Source organism: Morus notabilis, unplaced genomic scaffold, assembly GCF_000414095.1.
Source record: "Morus notabilis unplaced genomic scaffold, ASM41409v2 Scaffold844, whole genome shotgun sequence".
NCBI lineage: Eukaryota > Viridiplantae > Streptophyta > Magnoliopsida > Rosales > Moraceae > Morus > Morus notabilis.
Genome location: NW_010361197.1, coordinates 107,354 through 123,027, shown reverse-complemented (window position 1 = coordinate 123,027; position 15,674 = coordinate 107,354).

Genomic DNA, 15,674 nt, shown 5'->3' with positions numbered 1-15,674 from the left:
AATGTAGTTGAAATCCGGAGTTTCTTAGGACTTGTAGGATATTATCGATGCTTCGTGAAGGACTTCTCAAGTATTGATGCCCCGATGACTTAGTTGACTAAAAAAGAAATCAGATTTGAATGGGATGCCGACTGTGAACATGCATTCCAAGAACTGAATACTAGCCTGACTAGCGCGCCGATCTTGACGATCCCAAATAGTGAGGAATCGTACGAAGTGTACTCAGACACATCAAGATGAGGACTAGGATGTGTTTTGATGTAAAATGGATGTGTTGGGCCTACGCATCTCGTCAACTGAAGCCACATGAACATAACTAGCCCACACATGATCCGGAGTTCGCAGCAGTGATGTTCACTTTAAAGATATAAAGATGCTACCTCTATGGAGTAAAATTTCAGATCTTTTCTGACCACAAGAGCTTAAAGTATTTATTTCCACATACCCTTATTACTTTTTGGACTGTTCACTGATCTAATTTGTCCCCCCATTACGGCTCTGTAGATCCCCTTTAATAGCTAGTGATCCGTTCCAGGCGGTTTTAGGGGCTTCTAATTATTTCCTGTACAACTGACCTTCTCCAAACCCAGATGCAAGCTCGGGATATTAGGCTGATCTTCTCAGGGGTCTTCCTTGGGACGTGGATCTAGTTGCTTGTGTTCTGCCGTCTGCGCTCATGCTAACATCGGCTGAGGGTAGCCTCTCTCACTGCCGACTTTATCGCGTTACTTTGCCCGGGCTGGTCTCACAGACCTCGACTGTGTATACAGTTGGCGGTCTCGATCTCCTTATACATTCGACTCTCCTGCCATACAGGAGAGACCAATGAGGCTCGAGCGTCGAGGGCTAAATGACATGGCAGGCATGGGGCCACGTGTGGCCTGATCGTTGTCCGACGTGTCGACGTGAATTTTCCCACACAACAGCTGCCCCACAGGTCGAGGCTTTTCTTCGGACTGCCTCGAGCTAGGTCTGGGGTTTGCTCTTGTTCTCCTTTCATTTGCTTCGGGCATGGGAGCACAACTCCAAACCTTTTTCGCAATGATGGCCCTGGTGCTTCAGAACCCCTCAAGAAGCGCAAACGTCGCGTCCGTTCAATTGCCATGCTGACATGGCCTTTCATTTGAATGGATGAACCTAGGCTACTGGATCGCGACCCCTTAGCTTCCCGCCCTTCCCCCAGCCGTTGGACCAAGCTCCTGTGCTCCCATCGTTAGATGCGAACGCATCTGATCAGACAGTTGGGGGTCGAGGCCCTTAGGTTAATATAAAGGGTCTCTTCGTGTCTGAATCATTCGAAAACATCTTGAAGCAGCTGAAACTCTGCCAAAATTTCTCCAGGATCATTCCCTTCTTGCCATTTCATGGATTTCCAATGACATTCTTCTCAAGAGCTCGTGTACCTCTCCTGCACCTTATTCCTCGGTAAGCGTCTTCTCGAACTTCCTGTCCGCTCATTTTGTTTATCGCGCTCGGAATATGGTAGATCGTTTCCTAAGCGGTGGGAATAGTCGGGAACGGCATGATATGAGGGGTTAGAACCTGACTTTGATATTATCCGCCACGTCCTGGACTGGCCATAGGAGTTTTGAGTGATTCTGGGTTTCTTGTTTGGCATTCTAGGTTAGTTTGAATGGTCGTCGCTCTGGTTCAGTTCATGCCCAGGCTCGAACCGTCGTCGCTTTAACTCCAATTTTAACCAACTAAACGTCTTAATCTTTAAGCGCCGAACTCCCTTTCCTTCCCCTCTCGACTTATAGGAACTAACCTTAGATTTTTCCTTTACAGTAATGGCTTCTAGAGGGATAAAATGTCGATGGGGGTCATCTTCCGTGCCTTTCGTGAGGCCGGATCCAACGCCAGCCGCCGAGTCTTCTTCCTACTCTACCGCCAGTGACTCACTTCTGATGGAGGTCGAGGGCTACGTCCCTGACCTACGCGACGAGGAGGACAATGTCAATCACATGGTTGAAGGCGAGATCGACTCTTCGAGTAGTGCTGGCTCCCTGGTGGGAGGCGTTATGTTCGGCAGTAGCGGCTAAATTACGGGCGTCCCTGTGGCCTCGATAGGGGCAGACGACGACCGTCTGCCCTTTACTGCTGACTACATTGTACCGAAGACACGGAAGAAAGACATCATCCGCGCATATAAGAAGGGGCGCGTGGATAGCCGATGGTTCGAGTATCTCCTACCTGATGCCCACTTTAGGGCGAGCCAACCACCCCTGGGCTATATGTCCGTATACACCCGGGCCTTCACGGCGGGGATAACCCTCCATATACACCCGTTCGTTAAATCCTTGTGCAACCTCCACGGCATCTCCCCCACACAACTGGCCCTGAACTTTTGGTATATTTTTGCCAGTATGTGGATTTTTTGGGACCAAAGGTTTGATGTAGACCTACCTTTGGATGAATTTCTTTTTGTCTATAAGCTTTGCCATACCCTTAGGTGTGACGCCTTGTATTTTTTGGGCGGTCACGGGCGATCTAAGCCCATCTTAGGAAAATTAATAATAGGGTTACCCTCGTTGTCACACGGCTGGAAGCCGATGTTTTTTATGGTGAAGGGCATGTTCGACATTCACCCAGTTGACAAGCCCTTTAAGCGCCTGGGTGTGAGAACATCCTTTGGGATGCTGAGTGAGTTTCCTTCGACCGTCTGTTTACAGTTGTCACTGTTCTTTCCTCTTATATACCGCTGACCCTTTTTTTTGTACAGTGCCCCAGGATCGTCCCCAGCTTTCGGGGAATCGTCTTGCAAGGGTGAAGCAAGCCTTCAGCTTCCCGGAGACCCTTCGTCACGTCAGCACCTTGCTAACATGTAACAACTTGAAAAGTTCCTCTTCAACTTCACAGTTGAAGGTTAGTTTTAGTGTGTATATATATATATATATATATATATATTTTTTTTTTTTTTTACGTGTCGCCGGTATGTGTTTTTGACTCCGACTGTGATGTAGATATGAAGACCTTGCAACTGCACGTTCCTGGCGAGAAGGGGCGTTCCAAGAAGCTGAGGTCAAGCGAGAGGCCGAGCGAGCCTGCTACGGCCAAGGTCCCGCCGAGGCCAACGCCTACAGTCGAGCCTTCAGCTACCCGAGAGACACCGAGACCAAAGAGGTCTCGACCGGCTGAGACGTCAGTGATGGAGGCCGAGCCATCACCGGTAATTGAGATTACCGATGCTCATGAGGCCCTTCCGCCCCAAGAGTGCCTGCTGCTTCCCGGGGCAAGGGTCATTGACCCTTAGTTCATCGTTACTGATGTTGCTCCGACACAGATTGAAGTGACATTAAGTCTGCCCCCGCACTTTTCTGTCGTCTTCCAGGCTTTGTACGAGTCCTTCTTTGAGCAGGATTGGGAGAGCGCGACTCGGGCTTCCCTGATCGGCCGTACGCGCCAGCAGATCTCTCTCTAGATCCATGTATACTTTGCCGCCTATATGTCACATTTTTGTCTTTCTTTTTCTTTTTCTTTTTTTTATTAACAGATTCTTTTTGACTTGGCAGTCCCTTGTCCTCTCTCTTCTTAACTTTATCGATATGGTTAAGGTGGAAGAGAGAAGTAGGGGTATGGACCGTATCGAAGGGCGTTTGAAGGCTCTCCTAAAAAAGGAAAGAGACAGTAAGGAAGAGACCTCAAATAGGCTTACCCTCGTCGCCAAGGAGCTGGAGGAAGTAAAAGCGGATCTGGAGCGTGCCCGGAAGGAGATTGTGTTGGTCTCTGAATCAAATTCGGATGCGGAAGCGTGGGGAAGGCGGATCAAGTATAACAAAAATTTTCACAAAACTTTTGAGATACTCTATAGATTATATTAATTTATGCACGAATAAATTAATCATATTAATTTATATATTAATAACTTAATTAGGAAAAATACCTGGAGGTTGACTCGGTTGATAACTTGAGTTCTTTGACCTCGAACGATCTTTGCTCCAAAGCCTTGTGTTTAGAAAACCAAAGTCTTCCATGTCAATTCCTTAAATCTACGTAGACGTGTGTATGGGCACACTCGAGACAAAATCGGGTTAGAACAAACACTCAAATTTTCACAAACACCAACGCATGCACGATGTGGAAGTTTTGGGAGAAAAATTTTCCTTTTCTCTATTTTTGGGAATTCGGCCAGCCCCCTTAAGAATTAGGTTAAAAAATTGTCACTCGTAATTTTTTATCATATCTTATTTATAGAGTAGAACTCAAACTTCTAGAAAGAATCAAATCTCTATCTCTTATTTGAATTTCGAACAAAAATTCTCCTCTCTCTTATCTCCTTATGGCCGGCCAACCCTAGGGTTTTCTATCCCTGTATGTGGCGCCAATTGCAGATAGAGAAGGAAGAGAAAATCATCCTTTATCCTGTAGTCCAATTTTAATTCAAATTCAAATTTGAATTTAAGTCAAACTTAAATTAATTTGAATTCTAAATTGAACAACTTATCAAATAAGTTTAAAAGGATAAATTTAAATTATGCTCATGATTCAAATTCAAATTTAAATAATCACATTATTTAAATAATAATTAATTCTCAATTAATTATTTTCGAGTATTTAATTTTAGAATTCCATAATTCTAAAATTCCCATTTTACCCTTTGTGTCTGGTAGAATTACAAGGACGACGAGGGGACTAATAGACCTATAATCCCATGCTCCAATAAAATTAATAATTAATTAAACACTTTAATTAATTAATTAATTCTATTAATTCTAATAGTTACTCCACTATAAACTTGGAATTGCACTATCAAAATTATAGATATTAATTACTTCTAAACTGTGAAGTGTCCGTTTAATATAGTCATTGCATATAGATCAATCCTCCATAAATAATTCATAATTAGAGCCAGGTAGAATCCGTTAACCTCTTTAATTATATATTCATCCTTGAGTACCATTGATTCTCTAATGGATAGTGATTCATAAAACACATTCATGAACCAGAGCGCTCTTACTAATCCAAGTACCGAATCAACACTCAAGAGAATTATTTATCTACTTCTTTCTCAAGAAGGAATGGATTCCATCTCCTATAATAACATTCCCGGCTACCTATTTCATCATGCCTCCAAAATACAAGGAATAGGATTCAGGGTCTTGGAATCCGTACCGAGTAAATCAAAAGACACAAATTCATAAATAGGAGTTTGTTAAGAACTAAGGAAGATCATTATATATATGACCATCGGTAGACTCAATTAGAATTTCTATGCTTAACGAAAATTATTAGAAATTCATATTGTGTTTGTGTCCCTGTTCCACACAATCTTATTATGCGAAATATACTCATTCAATATCTCACCATATTAATAGTGCGCATAGTACCATTACATGCTAAATAGGAATGACATGTATTAATAATATTTTAATTAAAGATTCTGAACTTTAATTAAATTCATTATGAACAACGTTTTTTATTATTATCCTTAAACATTATCCTCTCGTATACAACACTTATATACAATGTTTAAGGTTACATAAATAATCATGAAATTTTCATTTGATATTCATGAATATATGCACATAAAATGATGAATCAACTATTTTATTAATTAAATAATAAATATCCTATTACATCTCATGCTTCTAGGACACTATTCCCAATAGATTGAACTTGTCCGCAAAGAGGCTGCCGACTCCAAGGATGCCTTCTGAAAGGAGGGATACAACCTTGGTAGGCAGGAGGGCTATGACCTGGGCAAGAAGGAAGAGGTCAAGAAATTTGTTGCTTTTGCCAAGTTTGCTCGAAATAATGAAGATGTCGCTGCTAAGGCTGTCGAGGATTTTAAAACCTCCGAGGAGTTACATGATATGCGTGCCAGCGACATGCTGTGAGTGGGCGAGCAAATCGTGGCCAGAATTAATAGGCATCTGCGTGGCCTCAACTTTGACTTCCTCTATGAGCTCCCTTCTGACGATCTGCTGAAGGTGGGGGCGACGAGGGCAGCGGCGAAGCTGGGGAAGTGACAGCTGATGGTGGCGAGGGCAGCCAAGGTGGTGGAGGCGATGAGGCCTAGGATGCTAGGAGTCGAACTATAACTTCTCTTGTTGTAATATTGTTTTACTATTCAGACAATGGATTATATATATATATATACATATATTATATATATAATATTATTATTTTTTATATGCATCTAATTGCCTTTATTTTTTAAGTCTTAATAAAATTCTGCTAAGCAAATCGTCTCTCCTCCTTGGAGGGGGCGATGTTTCACTTCACCCCTTAAGGTCATCGTTTTAGCAAATTCCTTAAAATTAGCTAAGTAAATCGTCTATTCTCCTTGGAGGAGGCGACGTTTCATTTTACCCCTTAGGGTCATTGTCTTGGCAAATTTCTTAAAATTTGCTAAGTAACTCGTATCTCCTCTTTAGAGGAGGCGACACTTTATTTTGCCCCTTAGGGTCATCGTCTTGGCAAATTCCTTAAAATTTGCTAAGTGAATCGTCTCTCCCCTTTGAGGAGGTGACGTTTCATTGGGTATATGAATATTTTTTGTGATATGTAGACCCTTTACTCCCCCCATGTATCTTTGAAAAACTTTGATTTTTAGGCAGACATATTTAATGGGTTAATTTTTGGACACATGCTATGAATAAGCTTCGTTTATATTAATGAAGTGCCAAACATAACTAAAGTATGTAAGAATTCATACACTATTGGTAGTATAGTTTTAACTGCTCTGCATTCCATGGGTGTTGAATCCGTTTGCCGGTGAGGCTTTCCAGAACGTAGGTTCCTGGGCGTAGCACCTCCCTTATGTGGTAGGGTCCTTCCCAAGTCGAGCCCAGGGGGCTAGTATTTTTTAGTTTAGTACTCTGCATCACCCTTTTTAACAACAGATTTCCTGAGACAAACCTCCTTCGCTTGACATTCTTGTCGTAGTATCGGGCTGTCCTTCTTTGGTAAGCGGCGAGTCGTAACTGGGAGTCGAGCCTTTTTTCTTCCAGTAGGTCGAGTTCTCCGTTCATGGCTTCCATGTTTATGTCATCGTTATACATGACAGTTCTTAGAGTCGGCGTCTCAATCTCTATAGGGAGAACAACCTTGATTCCATATGCCATATAGAATGGTGTTTCGCCCATGGTGGTTCGGCTCATCGTTCTGTATGCCCATAAGACTTTGGGAAGTTCTTCGGCCCATTTTCCCTTTAGGTCATCAAGCTTTTTCTTCAAGGTATGCTTTAAGATTTTGTCGATGGCCTCCACTTGGCCATTGGACTACGGGTGTATTAGGGCTGATAAGTCCTTTCTTATGCCTAAATCATCACAAAACTTACGCGTCGAGGTGTTGTCGAACTGCTTCCAGTTATCAGACATGATCGAGTATGGAACGCCGAATCTACATACAATATTATTCCATATGAAGCTGGTGCAGGCTGCCTTTGTAGTCAAAGTAAGGCCTTTCGTCTCAGCCCACTTAGTGTAATAGTCCACAGCGACGATAGCGAACTTAAGGCCTCTGAGTGCAAGGTGTATGGTCCAATCAGGTCGATCCTCCATTTGGCAAAAGGCCATAGGCTAAGAATGGAAGTTAGGTTCTCTGGGGGTGCTCTAGGAATTGTGGCATATCGTTGGCACTTATCACAACGCCAAGCGTATTGAAACGCGACATTTTTAAGCATAGGCCAATAGTACCCATGCCTTAAAACCTTAAGCGTTAGATATTGCCCCCCAGTATGATTACCACACACTCCTTCATGGATCTCCCTGAGGACCTCTCGCGACTCATGATCATCTAGGCACCGCTGCAAAGGCGTTCAGAAGCCTCGTCTATATAGCACACCGTCATACAGTAGGTATCTAGCGGCTCTGTACTTGATCCTTCTGGCTTCATCTCTGTCATTGGGCAACTTTGCGTTCATCAAATACTAGACGAGGGGTGTCATCCAGTCTCCAGCTGTCTGAATAGTCAGGACTTCTGCCGCCTCGTCAATGGTCAGCCGTTCTAATTTTTCGATGGGGACGACCCCTACTAGGTCTGAATCTTTTGAGGACGCCAGCTTGGCCAAGGCGTCGGTGTTTGTGTTTTCGGCTCTTGGCACCTGTTGTATTTCATAGATCTTGAATTTTGCAAGCTATTCCTTTACTTTCCTTAGATAGGCCCCCATTCTCTCTCCCCGTGCCTGATATTCCTTTTTCACCTGCCCGACCACTAGTTGAGAGTCACTAAAAATTTTGAGTCTCTCGATCTTTAAATGACTTGCTAACCGTAATCCTGCAATCAGCACCTCATATTCTGCTTCATTATTCGACGCTTTGAATTTGAATCGTACAGCCGAGGTGATTTTGTGATCCTCTGGGCTTATTAGCATGACGCCGGCTCCTGATCCGGTTTCATTTGATGCTCCGTCCACGTAAAGGTTCCATCTTATTTTCTTAACTTCTTCGTCGGCGTCTAACGCCGGTCTATGGGAGAACTCGGCAGGAAGTTCGCCAGTGCTTGTCCCTTGATTGCTGCCCTCGGTATGTATTCGATGTCAAATTAACTCAGCTCTACCGACCATTTCAAGACTCAACCTGAAGTTTCAGGTTTTTGTAATGCTTGCCTTAGCGGGTGGTTCATTAAGATTCGTATGGTGTGGGCCTGGAAATAGTGCCGAAGCTTCCTCGAGGCCACCATCAAAGCGAGAGCTAACTGTTCCATCCAGGAATATCTTGACTCGGCGTCTAGGAGCCTTTTACTTACGTAGTAGACTGGTAACTGGGTCCCTTCTTCTCTGATCAGTACTGAGCTTACGGCGTGCTTTGATACGGAGAGGTATAAGCTTAACTTCTCATTGGGTATGGGTTTTGATAGGATGTGAGGTCTGCCAAGGTGCTCCTTCAGCCTCTAGAAGGCCTCTTCACATTAAGGTGTCCACTCAAAACGCTTGCTTCCTTTCATGGCATCGAAGAAGGGAACGCATTTGTTCGTCGCCTTAGATATGAATCTATTAAGGGCGGCGACGCATCCTGTGAGCCTTTGGACCTCTTTCGGTTTCGCAGGAGACCTCATATCCTGCAATGCTCTTATCTTCTCCGGGTTGGCCTCTATTCCTCGGTCACTGACCATAAAGCCAAGAAACTTTCTAGACCCGACCCCAAAAGCGTATTTCAAAGGATTTAGCTTCATGCGGTATTTCTTTAATACATTAAACATTTTGCCCAAATGGTCGACGTGCTGTCTTGCCTTTATACTCTTTACCAGCATGTCATCAACATACACCTCCATCGTCCTTCTGATTTACTTTGCAAATATTTTGTTTACTAGCCTTTGGTACGTTGCCCCTGCGTTCTTTAAGCCAAAGGGCATTACCTTGTAGCAATAGAGGCCCATGTCCGTTATGAACGACGTGTGCTCTTCATCGGATGGATGCATTAGAATCTGGTGATAGCCGGAGTAGGCATTCATGAAGCTTAACAATTCGCGCCTGGCAGTGGCGTCGACCATCTAATCTATTCGGGGAAGTGAGAAACCGTCTTTTGGGTAGGCTTTGTTAATGTAGCTGAAGTCGACACACGTCCTCCATGTTCCATTAGGTTTCTTTACCAAGACAGGGTTTGAAACCCATTTGAGATAGTGAGCCTCCCTAATGAAGCCGTTATTGATGAGTTTGTCGACCTCGTCCTTTAAAGCCTCGTACCTTTCTGGATTCATCGGTCGGTATTTTTGACATTTTGAAGGGTAAATGGGGTCGACGTTCAGAGCATGGCTCATGACTTGGGAGTCGATGCCTTCCATGTCTGCATGCGTCCAAGCGAACACATCCAGATTTTTCTGTAGGAATTCCTCAACCTTAATTCTGAGCGCCGACGGTAGATCCGACCTTATCTTTAGTACCTTTGTCAGTTCCTGTTGATCCACTTGGACTTCCACCAACTGCTAGATTGGTTGGGACCATGACTCTTCCGTGACCCTAGGGTTTATATCCTTCACTGGTCCTTGTTGTACCATTCTCACCTCCAGCTTCCCCGGCTGATCGTACCCGTGTATGGCATCTGAGTATGCTATTCTAGACTCGTATTGGTTGATTTTTATTTCCCCTATGCCATTAGGTGTGGGAAACTTGAGCTTTTAGTGATAAATGGAGCTTATCACCTTTAGCGCCTGAAGGGTCGGCCTTCCGATTACAGCGTTATACTGTGAGCCCCCTTTGATCACCACAAAATTTGCCATGGTGGTTGCCTGCCTGGGTTTCTCCCTCGCGATTATCGGCAATTGAATCGTCCATTGGGGGATGACTGAGTCCCCCGTGAACCCATACAACGGCCGGGCCGTTTTCTCTAATTGCTCCTTAGGAATCTCCATTTTTTCCAAGCAGTCGGAGTATAAAATGTCCACCAAGCTCCCATTGCCCACCAGGATCCTGCATACGGTGTGGTTCCCAATAACTGCCTCGACCACCAAAGTGTCGTTGTGGGGGAAATGGACTCCGTTTGCATCCTCCTCGGTGAACGCCACGTCAGTGCCACTGAATTTGGTCGCCTTGGTGGTGGAGAGATTCCAAAATCTCTCCTGGTACACCCCTTGCCTCATGGGCATAGCTCTTCTGGGACTTCCTGGAGTCTCCCCTAGATACGGTCCCCCGTGTGTGGTTCTTATGACACCGACCGGCTCACGATCTTTAAATCACCGATGCTCCTCCCGGCATCGACCGTCATTTCTGGGGACATGACCTCGTCTTTAAGCCTTAAACTCTTGTAGCCTCCCCTCGCGGATTAATCTTTCGATTTCCTCCTTTAGGTCGGCACATTCATTGGTGTTATGGCCAACGTCACCGTGGAACCGGCAGTACTTGCTCTGATTCCTTCAGTTTGGGTTCGACTTCATTGGTTCCAGTCGGAGTAATAAGTTTCCTCGTCCGACTTGGTTGAACACTCTCTCGATGCCTACAGTGAGCTCGTGATAGGAGTCATACCATTGGAACGGCCGAGGCTTCCGATTTTCCTCCTGCCTCAGCTTCTTTATCTCCGGAGGGTTTGGCGTCGACGCGGTCTACTTCTCTCCGTTTCCCCCGCCTCGTCATTTCTGATTATCTTGCTTTCCCGAGGTCGACCCCTGTTCTGGTCCTTTTTTTTTATTAGACCTGTGCTCGGGATCGTTTGCATCGGCCTCTTCAGCGTTGATATACCCCTATGCCCTTGCCAGAAACTCTTTATAGGTGGTCAGGGGCTTCCGGTTCAAGTCGTACTTAAACGGGGTGGTCTTTTTCATACTGGACAGGGCCCCCATAAGAGCCTCCCAATCCGTCATATATGTTGTAGCGGCGGCGGCTTCCCCGTATCTTACAAGTCATTCTTTTAATGACTCGTTCAGTTTTTGGTATAACATTGTTAGGTTTTGTTTTGGCAGGATATATTTCTTTACCCCAATGAACTGAAGGGAGAAAGCTTCCTTCAGCTTCTCCCAACAGGAGATGGACTTTGGTTTGAGTGTCTGGAACCATCTTCAGGCAGAGTTCGTCAAGTGGTTTCAGAATGCTCGGCACATTATCTCCTCTGCATATCCATGCAGAAACATGTGTCCCGTGTACATTTCTAGGTGATCGTTGGGATCCCCTCTACCATCATATGGTAGGATAGTTGGGGACTTGTATTTGTTGGGTAAAGGCGGCGCCATGATTTCTGCGGTAAACGAGTGGTCGTGAGTTCGGCTGGGAGTGATGTCGACTACTTCCGCCACCTATCTAAGGTTCTTTTGTAGGTGGCTTACCTGGCTTCTGATATCTATCTTTAAACCGGTGACGTCACCAGTGAACCTTTCTTCTAGGCTCGTCACACGCTCCATAATGGCTTTAGCCTCGTCTGTAGAGATTGCAGAGCTGGCCCTTTTTTAGGCTCCTGCCTTCTTCGTATTCAGCTTGTCCCTCAGGTCTCCGCCTTCTTGCACTATCCCCGAATCTCCTGGGATATTCTTTCTCGGGTTCCGAGGTGGCGCTTCAGGGTTTTCCAGATCGGTGAGTGCTCTTCTCTCCTGGGTTCGTCGCCTGGCAGCCCTTTGTCAGCTACCAAGGGACTTGGACGGTCGAAATCTTGGATTATCTCCCCTGGCATTTTCACTGTCCCTGATCCCTTCTGGGGCACCCCGGTGGTCACCAGCATCCTGGTTCCCAGCCATGGCACCTCCTGGTGGTCTCGAGGCATCTTCCAAGGGAGGCATGGAATTTCTTCCTTCCAATCGCTCGACAACGGTCATTAGTCCTCGAACCAAGTCGGTCAGAGTGTCCAGCCGGGCCTGCATCTGTGCTGGATCAAGCAGCGGTGTGCCTGCAGGTGGAGCTTCAGCCCTCGCCGGGGGTTGATTCCCCTGGTTGAGCTGATTCCTCCCAGCCCCACTGTTGGTTGGATGTGTGACATTTTCTTTCGTTTGACTAGTCAGATTTGAAGCACCATTTTTCTTTCTTGGAGGCATGGTCATTTGTTGTCTGGGGTTGAATACGTGAACCAGAGATTCTAGGTTCGATCCCCAGTGGAGTCGCCAATTGTTGATGGTGGAATTTCGTCAACAAGGCGAGATATGCTTATGAAAGTACGGACGCACAGGAGTTTTATAGTGGTTCACCCTTCGCAACAAGAGCTACATCCACTATTTTATATTTCTCTTGTCTTTGTTCTTGCAAGTTACATATGCATAAGGAAAAATCTCCCCTCCCTCTCTCAGGGGCTCTTCCCCTTTTATAGTGGATATTGCATGAGTCTCTGCCCAATGGTAGGCAGTTTGGACTATTTGACCGTGTCTTTCATGGGGCCCGCCCACTCGAGTGGTCTATGGCCTCTTTTGTTTAGACCGTAGCCTGCCATTACCTTTTGGACTGTTCACTGCTCCAATTTGTCCCCCCATTACGGCTCTGTAGATCCCCTGTAATAGCTAGTGATCCATTCCAAGCAGTTTTAGGGGCTTGTAATCATTTCATGTACAACTGACCTTCTCCAAACCCAGACGCAACCTCGGGATATTCGGCTGATCTTCTCAGGGGTCTTCCTTGGGACGTGGATCCAGTTGCTTGTGCTCTGTCGTCTGCGCTCATGCTAACATCGGCCGAGGGTAGCCTCTCTTATGGCTGACTTTATCGCATTACTTTGCCCGGGCTGGTCTCGTAGACCTCGACTGTGTATACAGTCGACGGTCTCGATCTCCTTATACATTCGACTCTCCTGCCATACAGGAGAGACCAATGAGGCTCGGGCGTCGAGGGCTAAATGATGTGGAAGGCATGGGGCCACCTGTGGCCTGATCGTTGTCCGACGTGTCGACGTGAATTTTCCCACACAACAGTTAGTGAAAGGTATTTTAGACATTTAATACAACACAAGATCAAACCCGCAACTCCTCAAATTCCATCCTAGCTAAACCGTCCCCGGTGCCACTAGACCAAATGGTCTAAGGCTTCTCTAGTATGATTAAGTTAATAGATTATACAAAAGTAGATTTAAAAAAAATAGTGTCATGGATTTTAACTTTTAGGGACTTTTTATTGTAAATTTGGTACGCGGAGATTTAAACAGATATGAGATACACTCTCCTTAAAGCTTTTGCCCCTCTAGGTTGAGATTGCTTTAGGTTTTAACAACAATCCGCTTTTAGGATATAATATTTTATTGTAAACTTGGTGCGTCCTTAAAACTTTTACCCCTCTAGGTTGAGATTACTTTAGATTTTAATAGCAAACCGCTTTTAGGATATAATAAGAAGAGATTGTATTCCTTCTCGCTTACCATGAAATAAGAAATTTATAATTGGGATGATTTAATCCCTTTTATAAAATTTGAAAGGCTCATAATATGACCCAAAGCGCCTCTATAACCTCACAATACGTAAGTGTGCGAGTCACTAGGTGTGTCACTTAGTACTTTTATAGCTCACTAAAAAGTGTGACCCTTTATAAAAGTACTAAAAAACTTTATGTCTTTTCCACGTGGGACAATGAAATACTATACTTTTTTATTTTATACTTGAACAACTCTTGACACTTTACCTTTATTTTTGGTTGAATTTTATAAATCTTGGACATTCCACGAAAATAAATCCCCACATGTATTATAAGTAGTGCTGAAATATTAGACGGGATGCCCGCGACTACTGAAAACTCTGAATTTTTACCCGATGACCGAGCCCGAATTTTCAAGCTGCCCGACCTGAGAAAGACCATGGACGGACTTCGGGTAAGTTTTGGCTGCCTGAGCCCGGTCGGTTAGCCCGAGACTGCCGGAGTGCCTGAAATTTTTTTTAATATTTTTTATATATTTATATACTATTATATATATTATATATAATTTTGTTTACTAATTGTATATGGTATGTATATAAATGATTTTTAAGTTATTTATTGTAAAAATTATACAAAAATTATAAGAGAGATTGCAAATTGAAATTTGAAATGAACACGAATTATATAAAAAAATTATTTATTTATTAATTTTTAAATAATCTTTGTTGGCAACGGCATACCAAATATCCGTCGTTAACGCAATGCAACCACTAGTAGAGTGTAAAAGGTTGATTAATGCTTCCCTTTCTTGTTTATATAATTTTAATGCATCTTTTCTAAGAGTAGCTCTTGAAAAAAATTGTGCATTAGGATTATGTACAATTTTAATATAACGCTGTCAATTCCTTTATTTGGTAAAACTAAGTGGCTGATCTAATGTGGCTAGTAATCGTGCCATTTCCATACGATCGACTTGCGGATCGTATTTCTAAGTGGTTAGACTGTCGGTTTGACAATAAAATGATAATTGTATTTGGCAGAAATCGGGTTCGCCTCCTTACTTTTGAAGACACTTTTTAGAGTGTCTTCTCAAGTGTGTTGTGCCGTGAATAATGTTACCTTGTAATTTATCACCACAATATTTATATTGAGCTATGTATTTAATATTATCGTTATTGTCGACCTCCTCGAATGTGTTGAAGTGCTCCCAAACTGTTGTGGCGCGCTTGCATTTCTTCTTGGAACTTGTAACACTTGCATTGGCACTTCCACTTGCCTCTCCTCCACGCCCATCACCATTACGACCACGAGATCCACGACCTCTAGTGCGTCCACTATGGCTCGGATTTGCAGTTTACTCAGCAGCTCTTTCTGGTGTTTGCGATTCCTGCGTTTGAAAAATATTAGTAGGAAATTGTCCTTCTTCAATGTTGAATTGGGCATCAACAGGAATATCACCACCATAACCGGAAGAATCTATTATGAAAAATAAGAGAGATCGAGAGCGCTTTTAGAGAGATTAAGAGAGATCGAGAGAGATTTGAGCGAGATTAAGAGAGATTTGAGAGAGATTGAGAGAAGTTAAGAGAGGATGAGAGTTTTTGGGTGAGGAAAATGGTTGGGGGAGGGGGTATTTATAGGGAATTTTTTAGCTTGAAAAATTCTTTTTTTCCCTAAAAAATTCGGCTCCAACGGTAACTAAATTTCGGCGGGTCGGGTCGGGTTTGAGCATCTCGGGCAACGGTAGAAAATAGAGTCGTTGGAGTCGGGCAAAATGGGCGGCGGGTCGGGTTGGACAAATATAGCCGTTGCAATCAAAAGTTCAGGTAAAAATCAGGCTAATGGTCAAAAAATTATTTAGATTGGGTCGGGTATAAAATTAAAAAAACTAGCCGTTTTTAGGTATTTGGGATTTGGGTTACGGTGAAAAATTCAAAAAAAAAAAAAAAAAAAAAAAGGCGACCGGGGGGGCGCGCCCCCC